The following is a 14,075-nucleotide window of genomic DNA, read 5'->3' on the forward strand; positions in this document are numbered from 1 at the left end:
CATCTCCAATTCAAGTCATTCCACCTTATAAGAGCTGGAAAATGGTCTAAGATCGCATTCTAAGTTAGAGTGGGCTTCATTATGAGGAGTTGTTTTAATATTGAGGGCAGCTCTTCGGTAATGGAAAATTCTTCCTTTGAGATTGAGATTGAGAAAAATATTGAGACAGGTGTTCAAAACATGACTTCCATGTTTTAGAATATCCTGGGATACAGAGAATTCTGAACTGGACTCTGTAATCACACCTTCTAAGTTTCAGAACACAGAAATATATTGAGACTTTTAAAGTAAAACCTTTGCAGAAAGCTCTGGAGGAGCAGGGGAAAATGCTTACGTATTATCTGTTCCAAGGACATCTTTAAGTTACTAAACTTTGAGAACCTTTCCTTTATTCACAATTTAGAAGTAATGCTGCTGTGAATATTATCATATTCCTCAGAAACTGTTGATTTCTGAACCCACAAGCTAGGGTGGTTTGGGTACTTACTATGGACTAGGTGCTTTGCATGTAAACTGAGGCATAGAGAGATTAAATAATTGCCCAAGGTTCTATAACTGAAAGGCTGCAGAGCCAGGCCGTCAAAGATGACTGTAAAACTCTGGGAGACTAGGGCAGCCCCGGTGGCGCAGCGGTTTAGCGCCGCCTGCAGCCCGGGGTGTGATCCTGGAGACCCAGGATCGAGTCCCATGTTGGGTTTCCTGCATGGAGCCTGCTTCTCCCTCTGCCTGTGTCTCTGCCTCTCTCTCGCTCACTCTCTCTGAATAAATAAATAAATAAATCTTAAAAAAAAAAAAAAAAAACTCTGGGAGACTAAATTTCTGTGAGATGTAATCAGGAACTTATGAGATTTCAGGAACTTGAAGATTCCAAAACAGGTCACAGCTATGGCCACATGGACATCAAACACTCTACCACAGCCCAGTCTGTCCTTTCCCCAAATTCTGAGGCTGTATTTTGTCCTATTGAAGATGATTAACTGTATTACTCTGCTGGAAAGTTCATGGGGACATGTTTGGGGAAGAAATTTTCTATTTTTACCTGACATCTAATAACTATTACTATCTGCATGTTGAACCACAGAATCTGACATTTATTTTATCTCATTTCCTGCTTACGTACATTTCCTGCAACACAAGGACAAAGGGATGACAAAACCGGAGAGTATTCCTGGCTACCCATTGTATTAGCCATCTTGGCTTCAAAATATGGACTTATTTTGTACAATGAAGGTATAGTGTTTTTCAGGTTGAACATCAATCAGTAAACCTCACACTATTGCCAAACAAAGATGCCTCTGTTCTTGAGTGCTGGCTCAGCAATCCCCTCAGAACTTCTGGGAAATGGGGGTGAGTGGAAAATTGGCTGCTGACAAATTCACTGCTGTCAATGCTAACCGACACCTTGGACAAGAACCTGCTGAAACCGTTGTAACTTCTCTAGCCCTGACTTCAGGCTTCACTGGAATTGACCACATTTGTCCTGGCAGAACCATGGGACAAAAGAAGTAACTAGGGAGGTATGAGCTGAATGCAGAGTAAGGATACTTTCTAGGAGAGTCATGATTATCTATCTTCATTTATTCAGGTGCCGAAACGTACACAGCCTTTACAGATCCAGGAATATGTCTTTAAATGTTAAATTGTTTACTGCATGCATAAAGATTATCATTCTGTGGTGTAGGGTTGTCACCCAAAGATTTCTTTGAACCATGGTCAGAATAATATCATGAAATTTTATAACTAGAAGGGACCAGCTCTGATTGCCACCAGCGCTTTTCATCAGCTATTTGAGAGTTGCCGTGTCTGGTCACATAAGTACTTTGCTGAGAGTATGTGACTTTCTCTCGTGACTGAGTTCTGAATAGAAGGAACATGTGATACTCTCAGGCTGTGTACTTAATTGTGGGTGTGAGACCCTCCAGACATCTCATTGCTCATTGGTCTAGCAGTAACCAAGTGTTTGGCACAGTAGTTACATTTTGTTGAGCTTGGATCCTTGAGGGCTGCGATGAGTAAGCAGTGCCCTGAATGAGAAATAACCCTTTGTTGTTTTAAAGCCATTAACTTTTTTGGTGCTTGTTCACTGTCACAGCATAATTTGTACCAATCGGATGAATGTGGAAATTAGCATATACAACTCGAGTAGTGCCTCATACTAAAGTATACAGCTTTGATTTGGGAATCAAGAAGTGTTTCATAAGGAAACTATTAGTGGAGGCCTGAAGGATGGTATTCTGTGTTTTTCAGAGGCAAAACATTTCGTAAACCTTTACCTGAAGTAAGTTGGAAGTATATGGTGTACTTAATAAACTCAAAGTCTTGGGAAGAGGCTTGAAAACTAAATATTAGTAGCATGTGTTGGTTGCTTTGGGTAGCATTTAATGAAGTACTAAGTCTAAATCGCTAAATGGCTGACTACTCAGACCCAAGAGCTCTTTCTAATCCATGAGAGACGTGTGAAAACCTTTGCTTTTCTATACAATTGAAATTTGGGGCATATTTGTTACCTCAGCAAAACCAAGCCTTTTCTGCCAGAAATGTAATTCATTTAACAGGTGAAAAAGCTGAAAGATATTTAGTGAATATCTCAATATTTCAAAGCAATGAAAAGTAGAGCTGACACAAACCAGTGTGTTTTGTCATTGCGAACCAGTGTGTGGTCTGTTGGACACCAAACGGGACATTCTCAAAATAAATCTTTCTCCTTTAATCCCTGTCAGAACTTGTGCAAAAACAGAGTAAACGAATGGCTCATGAAAACTCTCCTGAGGAGATGCAGAACTTGCTCAAGAAGACAAAACCAGGGGGTCATAGTCTAATATTCCAGTTTAAAGGGAATGGAGATGAAGCAGAAATCCCTGCAACACACACCGGAAATATGTCTTCATTAATTCTTCAAAAATGAACATCTGCAAATGGGAAGAAGAAATCTGAACTATTCTGAACTATTTATATGACTTCCAAAATCAACACTGAAGGGTGGAGGCTTTACATACAAGAATCAAGTAAACACTCAAAAATTAAATATAAACCTTGTATGGGGCAAGCAGCTTTTCAGACTCTGCTGAGTGTTCCCAAAGTACTTGTGTCTCACCATGTTTCCATCTCCTACCTCCTATTGAGGAAAACCACCACAAAAGTTTGAGGTCAGGCAAGCAGGAATGTTTGATAGAGCTCAGCCTGTCCTGATTTGTGGATTGGAATAACGGCAGTCTTTCCATGAGATCAAAGGTCACTTTGGAGGGGAGGTCTGCTGGTTTCTCACACAAAATGTATGTTTCCCACGAGAATGGCTAACAAGGTCTCCCCTGGAACATGATGCTCTCTTTCCACGTGTAGAGCAAGTCCTCGTTTCAACAGAATGACCAGTAATTGTCCGGTTAGCAGCGAGTTATTTAATCCAAACAGAAGTGTCCTCCCTGGAACCAGGAAAATAATAAAAAACTCAGCCCCCAGGCTTTTCAGATTCTTATTTTCCTCACCAAGATGAGTGAAACTCATGCTCCTTGAGAGTTACAGTGAATGGTACTGAAATCATATCTGAAACTGAAAAAATTGGGGGCTCATAATGGAATGATTATGACCTTAACTTTCTCACTCTCTTCTTAGCTTCTCTCTAACCACAGAGAACTGTGAATGAATGAATGAATGAATGAATGAATGAATGAAAAGATTCTTATCCTCTATTTCCATTTTCCATGCAATGTCTTATGTAGTAGCACAGATTATTTTATAGTCGTGCTCTGACAGCACGACTATAAAACAAGTACTTCTAACAGTACAAATGCATCTTTCTTTCTGCATTAGGGAAAAAAAAAAAGGAAAAAGAAGAAAAAAAAAAAAAAGAAAAAAGAAAAAAAGGAAAGTGTCATCTTCCTGTCCCTGTAACTTTGAAAATATCTCTCTTCCACTCCTTCTCCTTCCCCTCAGCAGCATTTTGCACTGTTTTTCACTGGATTTGCCCCTCTTGTCTCTGTAGAAATAGAGCATGATTTCTATGCTTTCCCTAGAGTGTATATTATTAGTCTTTGAGATTTGTTCTTATTGTTGATTGTAAATATGCCAGGACAGATACAATAGTTTTCAAGCAAAAAATATTTTGCTTTTTAAAAATAGTATGTTTTGTGTTTTCAGGAAGGAAAACTTTCCTTTTGTACCTTTAGCAGTTCCTTTCCTGTAGTCCTGGATACATTCAACATTGACATAATCCTGAACCAGGTTCAAATCACCAAACTGTAGAAATAGAAAGAAGCATACTTAGAAAATTCTTTTTCTCATGATTACCCTGCCACTGTCACTCAGTGCCCCAAATGATATAATGCTGTACCATCAAGAGCTTTATAACCTGTTAGGTAGCATTAAATAGAAACCACTGAGAAAATTAAAATAAATAGCCTTTTCCTTGATACACAAGTTCCCAAATGTAAGAATGGTTAGATTGATTTTAATTAACATCTATACAGGGAAGCCAAGCTCTTCTTCCCATCATTATTTAAACCAGGAATTGGCAAACTCAGAACTGTGAACCAAGCCTAGCCAGCTGCCTGTATTGTTGGTCCCCCAAGCCAAGAATAGCTTCTACCCTTTTAAATAGTTTTTAAAAATCAAAATAAGAATAATGGTTTGTGAGTCAGAAAATTATATGAAATTAAAATATTAGTATTCATAAATAAAATTTAATTGGAATACAGCCATGCCCAAGCGTTTACTTATTTGCCTATGATTACTTTTATCCCACAATGGCTAGAGTTGAAGAGTTGCCACAAAGACCATATGGCACAAAAGTTTGAAAATATTTACTAATTGGTCCTTTATGGAAAAAGCTTGCCATATCTGATTTAAACTAGCTAACTTCACTATTAAGTAATAAGAGAGGTTATGAATTCTAAAGAACTCATAAGATTTTGTTTTGAGATCTGAAAAAATGGAAAACATATATAACAAAGATTTGATTATTTCTTAGTAGGAAAAAAAAGAAAGGTAAAATTATAAAAGGAAGAAGGGATTTTGAATCAAAAAACCAAGAACGGGACCAAGTTTCTCTATACACTGCTGGTTTTGACTAATCACTATAACTTTCTTTCATTTATCTATTCAGAAATTGCAGAGTGCTTACTTTATATGAGGTGCAGTGAAAACAACAGTGAACAAAATATAGATCCGGTCCTCAAAATGCCTAAAGCCTGTTGTGAAGGTCAAATGGAATAATGTGCTTGAAAGCACCCTGTAAAATCTAAAGCATTTATGTAATTATGCCTATATTTGAAACTACAAGTATGTAGGAATTTTATCTTAGGTCTGACCCAGATCTTGAAAAGCTTAGGAGACCTTCAGGAGCCTTCTGCTGCTTATTACTATACAACAGGCATTTTTCCCAACTCTTTAATACCTTTATCTTAATCATCTCAGCTATGCAATCCCCATTCTTTAATAACTTGTTACTTATTTAGCATTTGATTCAACCATATTTCTCTAATCACTCTGCACATAGAATACAATTTGAGAGCCAAACACAGTAACAATAGTGGTCATAATTGGCTCCTTGCTTGTCTTTTGATAGGCTTATGTGTGTGGATTTTCTTTAAATGAAGAATTGTCAGGAAAACACATTTATCTTGGGAAAATAAATGCTAAGGTATGTTGCCATTGAAGGGTAATGCATATCACCATCATCATCATGCAATAACTGCTGAGTAAACACTTTTATTTACACAGTGTTTAGGTATTAAAGCTTTTGAAAAGAGTAGTTGGAAAAAACTAAGCTATATTTTCTGATAAAGAAATGCTTATTAAAGATGATTGCATACCTGGGTGGCTCAGCAGTTGAGCATCTGCCTTCAGCTCAGGGTCCTGCCATGATCCCAGGGTCCTGGGATTGAGTCCCGCATTGGACTATACAGGGAACATGCTTTTCCCTCTGCCTATGTCTCTGCCTCTCTTTCTGTGTCTTTCATGAATAAATAAATAAAATCTTTAAAAACAAAATATGAGTGTTAAAAATATCCATTGCACATTAATGATGCTTTTAATTGTTGAATAAGAGAAAGCATTATAGTGAAATGTTCAAAATATTATTATTTTTAATTCTTCTGGCTTATATGCCAAAGTAGTCAACAAAACCTAATATGTCAAGATGACTTTCTGGATAAAATGGTTTTCTTTCCAAACCTACAGGTTTTGAATTAAATTTCTAATATCCATGCCACTCACAGCATCTATTTTATTTTACATGTATGGAAATAATTTAATTGGAAATTATTACTTACAATAAAACTTACATTACTAAAGAATTGTTAACTCCTGAAATTTTTATTTTTCCCTTTTAAATGAAAAGTAATGTAAATGAAAAAAGTAAGCCACTGGTGTTTTCTATTGAGTGGTTTTATAAAACTTATGATAAAAAAAAAAACTTATAAAAAAAAATAAAAATAAAAAAAAAAAAAACTTATGATAAGTAATTTCATATATGTCTTCATATTGTTTTCCCATTTAACTTCAGTTAAAGGGTATAATAATCATGAAATGTTATGTTAGAATATTAAATGCTATGCCATGGGGAAACATGGGAGGATGATATCATACATAACTTTTTTGGGGACTTGACCAATATCCTTATTGCAACCTAAAACTGTACCGTCTCTCTTTTAACCATCAAAGCCAACACAAATAAACAGGTCTGGGAGGAGTTAAGTGGCTAGAAATTCTTTGGTTGGCTCATATTTTAGTGCAAGGTATTAGAAAGGCAATCATTTAAACTAACATGAAAGGAGTAGTAATTTTTATTTATCAAAGTTCTTCCCTTAAATCACACTATTCAGACTCCAGCATCTTTAAGAACAGTCCTAACTCCTGCTAGAGAAGTGCCCTTAAGTAAGGCATCTGATCAGCATCCATTCCCCTAAATGCCCTACATTGTGCAAATTACATCAACATGTAGTTGCATATATGACATAGGAATCAAGGGACCATGGATATAAGTAATATGCCACAAACTAATAATGATTGTGTATTCTAGTTTCATTTTATTCAGCGTTGCACCAGATAGTATTATTAAACTGTGTTCCTTATAAATTTTCCCTTTTCAGTCCTTTCTCATTAGAGCAGTCACTTGCTCAAAATTTTAAATCTTCTTTTACAGTTCTTAACCTTCTTTGGATTGTGATTCTATTTGAAAAGCTGATGAAAAATAGGAACTCTTTCCTACAGAAAGAGCATATACATATGTGTGTGTGTGTGTGTGTGTGTGTGCACGTGTATGCCATACTCATAAAATTCTCAATACCATTTCAGTACCTCACCTATGCACCTGTTCACTACCTCACTATCTAGCTCCACTATAATACTTCTACCTGGGGGAATTTCATGCCCTGACTCCATTTTAGACACACAATTAAGGCCTACTGAGGAGGCAAGCAAATGCTTATCAGATGTTCCTTTTCTGTTTTTGTTTTGTTTTGTTTTGTTTCAGTAACTTAACCATTTGAACAGAAAGCAGGGTGGAGCCCATACCTGATAATGTGCAGGAAGAAACTGTCATTTCTGGAGTTTTTCCATGACCTGAGGGTTTCTAGTGTAGAACCAATGAACTAGCTCTTGGCCACTTCTTATCTGAATGGAAACTCAAGCTCATACTTTTTTCAGGAGCTAAAATAACACTGTACGATTTCTTTACTATCTTCCCTGATAATGCTGAGATATCAGGAGCAAAACTTGATGAGAAATTTATCCTTTATAGACTAGAGTAATATATGGTAGTGTTTCTATACACCAATAATGAAATAGGACCATAAAGAGAAATTAATAACTCCCCTTACACCCTCAAAAAATATGTAGGAATAATCTTAACCAAAGAGGTGAAAGACTTGTATTCTGAAAACTGTGAAATGATGAAAGAAATTGAAGTGAACACAAATGGAAAGAAATTCCATACTCATGGATTAGAGAATTGATATTGTTAAGATGTCCATAGTACTGAAAGCAGTCTACAAATTCAATGCAATTCCTATCAAAATATCAAGAATTTTTTTCGATCCTGGAGACCCGGTATTGAATCCCCCGTTGGGCTCCCTGCATGGAGCCTGCTTCTCCCTCTGCCTGTGTCTCTGCCTCTCTGTCTCTCTCTGTGTGACTATCATGAATAAATAAATAAAAAATCTTTAAAAAAAATTCTTTTTTTTGCAAAAAAAATTCTTCTTTTTGCAAAATTAGAACAGATAATCCTAAAATATGTATGGAACCACAAAAGACCTCGAATAGTCAAAGAAATCTTAAGAAAGAAAAACAAAGCTGGAGGTGTCATAATTTCAGATTTCAAGATATACTGTAAAGCTGTAATAATCAAAACAGTATGGCATTGGCACAAAAATAGACACATAGATCAAGAAAACAGAATAGAAAGCCCAGAAATAAACCATGCTTATACAGTCAATTAATCTATGACAAAGGAGAAATAAATATACATTGAGAAAAAAGTCTCTTCAATGAATGGTGCTGGGAAAAGTAGATAGCTCTATCCAAAAGAATGAAACTGGATCACTTTCTTTTTCCTTACACAAAAATAAATGCAAAATGGATTAAAGACCTAAATATGAGGCCTGAAACCATAACAAAAGAGAACGCAGGCAATAATTTCTCTGATATCTGCCTTAGCAACATTTTTCTAGATATATCTCCTAAGGCAAGGGAAACAAAAACAAAAATAAATTACTGAGACCACATAAAAATAAAAAGATTTTGCAAAATGAAGGAAACCATCAACAGAACCAGCTAAATACCCTCTAGTTACTACTAAGGCAACCTACTAAATGGGAGAAGATATGTACAAATGATATATTAGATAAGGGGTTAATATCTAAAATATATAAAGAACTATAACTCCACATCAAAAAAAAAAAAACCAATCTGATTAAAAATGGGCAGAGGACCTGAATAGACATTTTTTCAAAGAAGGTATACAGATGGCAAATGGACACATGAAAATATGTTAAACATCACTAACCATCAGGGAGATGCAAATAAGAGCCAGCATGAGATATCACCTTACGCCTGCCAGAGTAGCTAAAATAAAAAAGGCAAAAAATAACAAGTGTTGCTGAGGATGTGGAGCAAAAGGAGCCCTTGCACCCTGTTGGTGGGAATGCAAATTAGTACAGCTACTGTGGAAAACAGTAGCAAGTTTCTAAAAAACTTAAGAATATAAAAACCGTATGACCCAATAATTCCACTATTAGGTAATTACACAAAGAAAACGAAAACACCAATTTGAAAAGATATATGCACCCCTATGCTTATTGCAGCATTATTTACAATAGCTGGGATATGGAAGCAACCTAAATGTCCATCAACATATGAATGGATAAGGAAGATGTTATAAATAAATAAATTATATATATATATATATATATATATATATATATATATATATATTTATTACACAGCCATAAAAAGGATGAGATCATGCCATTGACAACAATGTGGATGGACCTAGAGGGTGTTATGTAAGTGAAATAAGACAGAGTGAGAAAGAAAGATACCAATATGATTTCACTTCTATGTGGATTCTAAAAAAACAAACGAACAAACAAAAAACAGAATCAGACCTATACATACAGACGACAAACTGATGATTGCCAGAGGGGAGATGGTTGGGGGGATGGGGGGTTAAAATCTTCCTGTTATGGAGTGAATAAATCATAGGAATAAAAGGCACAGCATAAGAAATATAGTCAATGATAATGACATAGCATTGCATGGGGACAGATGGTAGCTCCACCTGTGAACATAGCATAATCTATTGAGAGATGGCATTGAATCACTATGTTGTAGAGATACTGAATCACTATGCTGTCATCTGAAACTAATGTAACATGGTATATCAACTATAATAAATTTTTTTAAAGAAAAAATCAATATCTATAACCACAAAAAAACACTGGAGTAATATAGAATTCCAAAATTTATAATTTACTAAAGAGCAATGAAGGAACTGGAACTATGCAAAGCAATTCTGGTAGCATTCAAGGATCCCTGTCCCCTCTGGAACCACTGTTCTCTTCCCAGGCATGCACTGAGATCACCCTTTGGCCCAGGGCCTACCCTACTCCAACAGGGCTCGATATGACTTGTTTTCTCCTAGAAAGTATTCTCTTGGGGATCCCTGGGTGGCGCAGCGGTTTGGCGCCTGCCTTTGGCCCAGGGCGCGTCCCGGAGACCCGGGATCGAGTCCCACGCCGAGCTCCCTGCATGGAGCCTGCTTCTCCCTCTGCCTGTGTCTCTGCCTCTCTCTCTCTCTCTCTCTCTCTCTCTGTGACTATCATAAATAAATAAAAATTAAAAAAAAGAAAATATTCTCTTGTGATAAACTGATAAGAGAGGGTCAAGTGACCGTACAGAGATGATGTCCCTATCTAATTCATTATTAATACTAATATTGGGGATTTACAATTGGTAGGAGAGGTATTTGGGGGAAGATGAGATATCTGGCATTTAAACATCCATTTAGTGGCCCCACGTGTGAGGTGAGCCCTTGCCCCTGCCAGCCCTATCTGGAATGTCTCAATTCAAAGGGGATTAAAGGTGTGCATTAACTGATTTCCATGCCAGTGCCAAAAATAAATCTAGGAAGCATGGGAAAAGTTTGGGGTTCTTCTTTTCCTACCATTTTGAAAAAATAGATCAATACTTGCCTTCCCAAATGAAAAAAAGCCTCCAGCTTCTACACCTTATTAAGTATTTTTAAGATTTCCTTCATCTGTCTCATTTTACAGCAATACAAGAGAGTATTTCCATTTCACCTGGTTTTTCTTTTTTTAATTTTTTTAAAACAGGAACACCACAAGTCAGCGTCTCTGTTTCTCTGTGATGACTACCCCACCTCTACTCTGTGTCTTGTAATCCAACAGCCCATAGCTCTTCAATATACATTATTTTAGTTCCAGTCACCCTCTGTATCTACTACAGGCCATTTTTTCAGAAGAGGAGGTAACAAAACCTTGACACGCTTCCCTTTGGTTCAGAAAAACATGTCCTGTGTCACGCATACCACAGAGGTCTCTCTAAAGCTGCCTGCCAGATGTCATCATGATCACGGCAATTGAACTCAGTATCCATCATCACATCAAGTGGACGAGAACAATGCTCCGGCAGCTGCAGAATCAAAACACACCCCCGTGTTTTTTGTTATTGTTCGAAAATAGTAAAATGAAAAAAAAAAGACTGTGCATATCATAATTTACCAAGGGAGAAGGGAAGTTTGGGAATGAACTGGCAGTATAATTGCACAGGGGGCCTCATACAGTTCTTAATTAACTTTTTATAAGTTTAAATAATCTTCGAAAATGATCATTGCTTCATAATACCTGCAGCTCGAGGCCTATACTCAGCGCTGTCCCCTCTCCTTTCTAACCACATCCATTCCTTTCTTTTTCTTTTCTCTCTTTTTTTTTTTTTAAGATTTTATTTATTTATTCATGAGACACACAGGGAGAGAGAGGCAGAGACACAGGCAGAGGGAGAAGCATATTCCCTGTGGGGGCGCCCGATGTGCGACTCAATCCCAGGACCCTGGGATCATGACCTGAGCTGAAGGCAGACGCTCAACCACTGAGCCACCCAGGTGTGCAATCATCTTTAATAAGCATTTCTTTATCAGATAATATATCAGCTTAGTTTTTTCCACCTATGCTTTTCAAAAGTTTTAATACCTAAGTACTGTGTAAATAAAAGTGTTTATTCAGCAGTTATTGCATGATGATGATATGCATTACCCTTCAATGGCAACATACCTTAGCTACTTATTTTCCCAAGATAAATGTGTTTTCCTGACAATTCTTCATTTAAAGAAAATCCACACACACATAAACCTATCAAAAGATAAACAAGGAGCCAATTATGACCACTACTGTTACTATATTTGGCTCTCAAATTGTATTCTATGTGCAGAGTGATTAGAGAAATATGGTTGAATCAAATGCTAAATAAGTAACAAATTATTAAAGAATGGGGATTGCATAGCTGAGATGATGCTCAACCACTGAGCCACCCAGGTGCCCCATCCATTCCTTTCTGCTCTCTTTTCCTGCCCCCCTCCCAACCCCAGGCTCAAACCTCAGTGTCTAATCTAGCTCTGGAACCTCTAATTTCATTTGACTAGTGGCACTCAGTAAATGTTTCCTAAATGCCTCCTGTCTTATAGTTTCCCCCACACACAAACTTTCAAGAAAGCTAAATGAAAAGGGAATTAAAAACACTTTAAAACAGGAATCTTTAAGGTATTCCATATACTAGCATGTGGTAATAAGTATGACATTGGTTTTGTTCTTATAAGATAAATAGCAAAAAATTGTGTTTAATAGAGTATAAGGTAATAAAAGCAACCTTTAGTTTATTATTTTAATAGTTCTAAAACTTTAAGAAAGTAAGGTATTGACTTTCATAGTCTAAGATTTGTACTTGAAAGTCTGTAGTTTGGTTCTTATGAATTGGGTAAATTTAATTTTTCATCACATTCATTGCCTGATCTTATTTAGACTCCTCTGGATTTAATATAGGACCTACCAATGGATGATTTTATTCTTCATGTCTGGTTTACATTTTCCCCATCGCATTAAGTCATAACAATTTCTGATAGGATTCCTAGCAACACAATTACAGAGACTTTTTTTTTTTTTTTTTTTTTTTTTAGTGTATTTCTACCAGCAGCATTATGTGACTTCTGCTAAACATTCATTGATTGTCCCTTAAATGCTTTGGACATAGGCTATTTGTAAAGAGCCCCAGAGACCAAAATCACCTGTTTGTGTTTTTAGCATTGAATGAAGGAAATCACAAAGAGAAGTTGTCATTTTTCAAAGTGGATTTTATCACTTGACCAATTGAAGCTTTCCTTACAGATTCTCCTGGTATGGCAATGATGCCCATGTAACAAAGACTATTATTATAAGTGGCTAAGTACAGATCCTGGAGATTCAGTAAATACATGAGTTAATCTACCTTGAAGAGATAGATAGCCTGAATCCTCAATCGAGAAAGAAGTGTGCATCTAGGAGGACCAAGTGTGCTAAAGGAATCTCTATTCTGGCTAATATCTAATTTTCTTTAACATTGGAGACAGCCAGCTGGTAGAACAATTTGCTTCTTTCTTTTTCCTCCCCACCTCGCCTCTGTGCTTGAATTCTTGCCACGGGGGAGGGGTTTTCTCAGAATCAGAATTCTGGCTTGGTTCCATTCCTTGTTTACTCTTCTCATTGTATCCCAGAAGAGTTCCCAGAAAAATAAGAGGCTAAGACTAGGTGAATTCAGAAAAAGGCTCCAAGGCGCTGGCAGTTGGTATACACAGCATCTGTACCCTGCTTCTGAATGAAATAAAGGAAACAACTGCCCGAAGCTGAAGCATCAAGATGGTGCCGGGACCATCAGAAATCATGGTTCATAAATGAAGTTTAATATAATTGGGCTATTCCCATAGATAGTGGGTGGCAGATAAGTGAAGTCAGATTTACAGCCTTGTACCAAGTAATTTGGATGACAGGACACTAGGACGGAGGGAGATGGAACTACTCTAGCCTATCCTCTCCCTCAGGGCACAGCTTTAAAGAACACTGGAGAAGCTGATGTGTGATTGTAACAGCAGCACCAAGTGTACGTCTTCACTGATAGCACTGAGGCACACAGATTATTTGCAAAAAAAAAACGAATCCAGTGCCAAATGGAACCCATCTTTGGAGAGAGAAAAATGATTGAGATTTAGTAAACTTTTATATTTGAGAAGGAAATCTTTCAATCACATGTTCTTCTTCTTTTAATATTTTTATTTATTTATTCATGAGAGACCCAGAGAGAGAGGCAGAGACATAGGCAGAGGGAGAAGCAGGTCCTTGTAAGGAGTCTGATGTAGACTCGATCCCAGGATCCTTGGGATCACGACCTGAGCCAAAGGTAGATGCTCAACCACTGAGCCACCCAGATGCCCCTCAATCACATGGTCTTCTGATCTAGATCAGACTCGGTTGACTGCAATCACAAGGAAATGAGGAGCAGCTAAATTTACTTATGGCCAGGACTAAGCCAAGCTGAGA

The 14,075-nt window shown here is 37.0% G+C and overlaps 1 long non-coding RNA gene across 3 annotated transcripts; it reads right to left on the minus strand.

The window, feature by feature from the left end:
- Window positions 1-1,423: 1,423 nt before the first annotated feature.
- Window positions 1,424-13,341, minus strand: LOC140620200 (uncharacterized). Of its 3 annotated transcripts, XR_012019961.1 has the most exons (7): window positions 12,991-13,341; window positions 11,784-11,861; window positions 11,042-11,145; window positions 5,808-5,971; window positions 4,158-4,233; window positions 3,033-3,419; window positions 1,424-2,909 (listed from the first exon to the last, which is right to left on the minus strand). It is a non-coding gene; the product is annotated as an uncharacterized lncRNA (long non-coding RNA). The 3 variants fall into 3 exon arrangements; XR_012019960.1 differs by having other exon boundaries at window positions 1,424-3,419; XR_012019962.1 differs by lacking the exon at window positions 11,784-11,861 and having other exon boundaries at window positions 1,424-3,419.
- Between the last annotated feature and the right edge of the window lie 734 nt (window positions 13,342-14,075).

This window comes from Canis lupus, chromosome 28 (genome assembly GCF_048164855.1).
Source record: "Canis lupus baileyi chromosome 28, mCanLup2.hap1, whole genome shotgun sequence".
NCBI classification, from domain to species: Eukaryota; Metazoa; Chordata; class Mammalia; order Carnivora; family Canidae; genus Canis; species Canis lupus.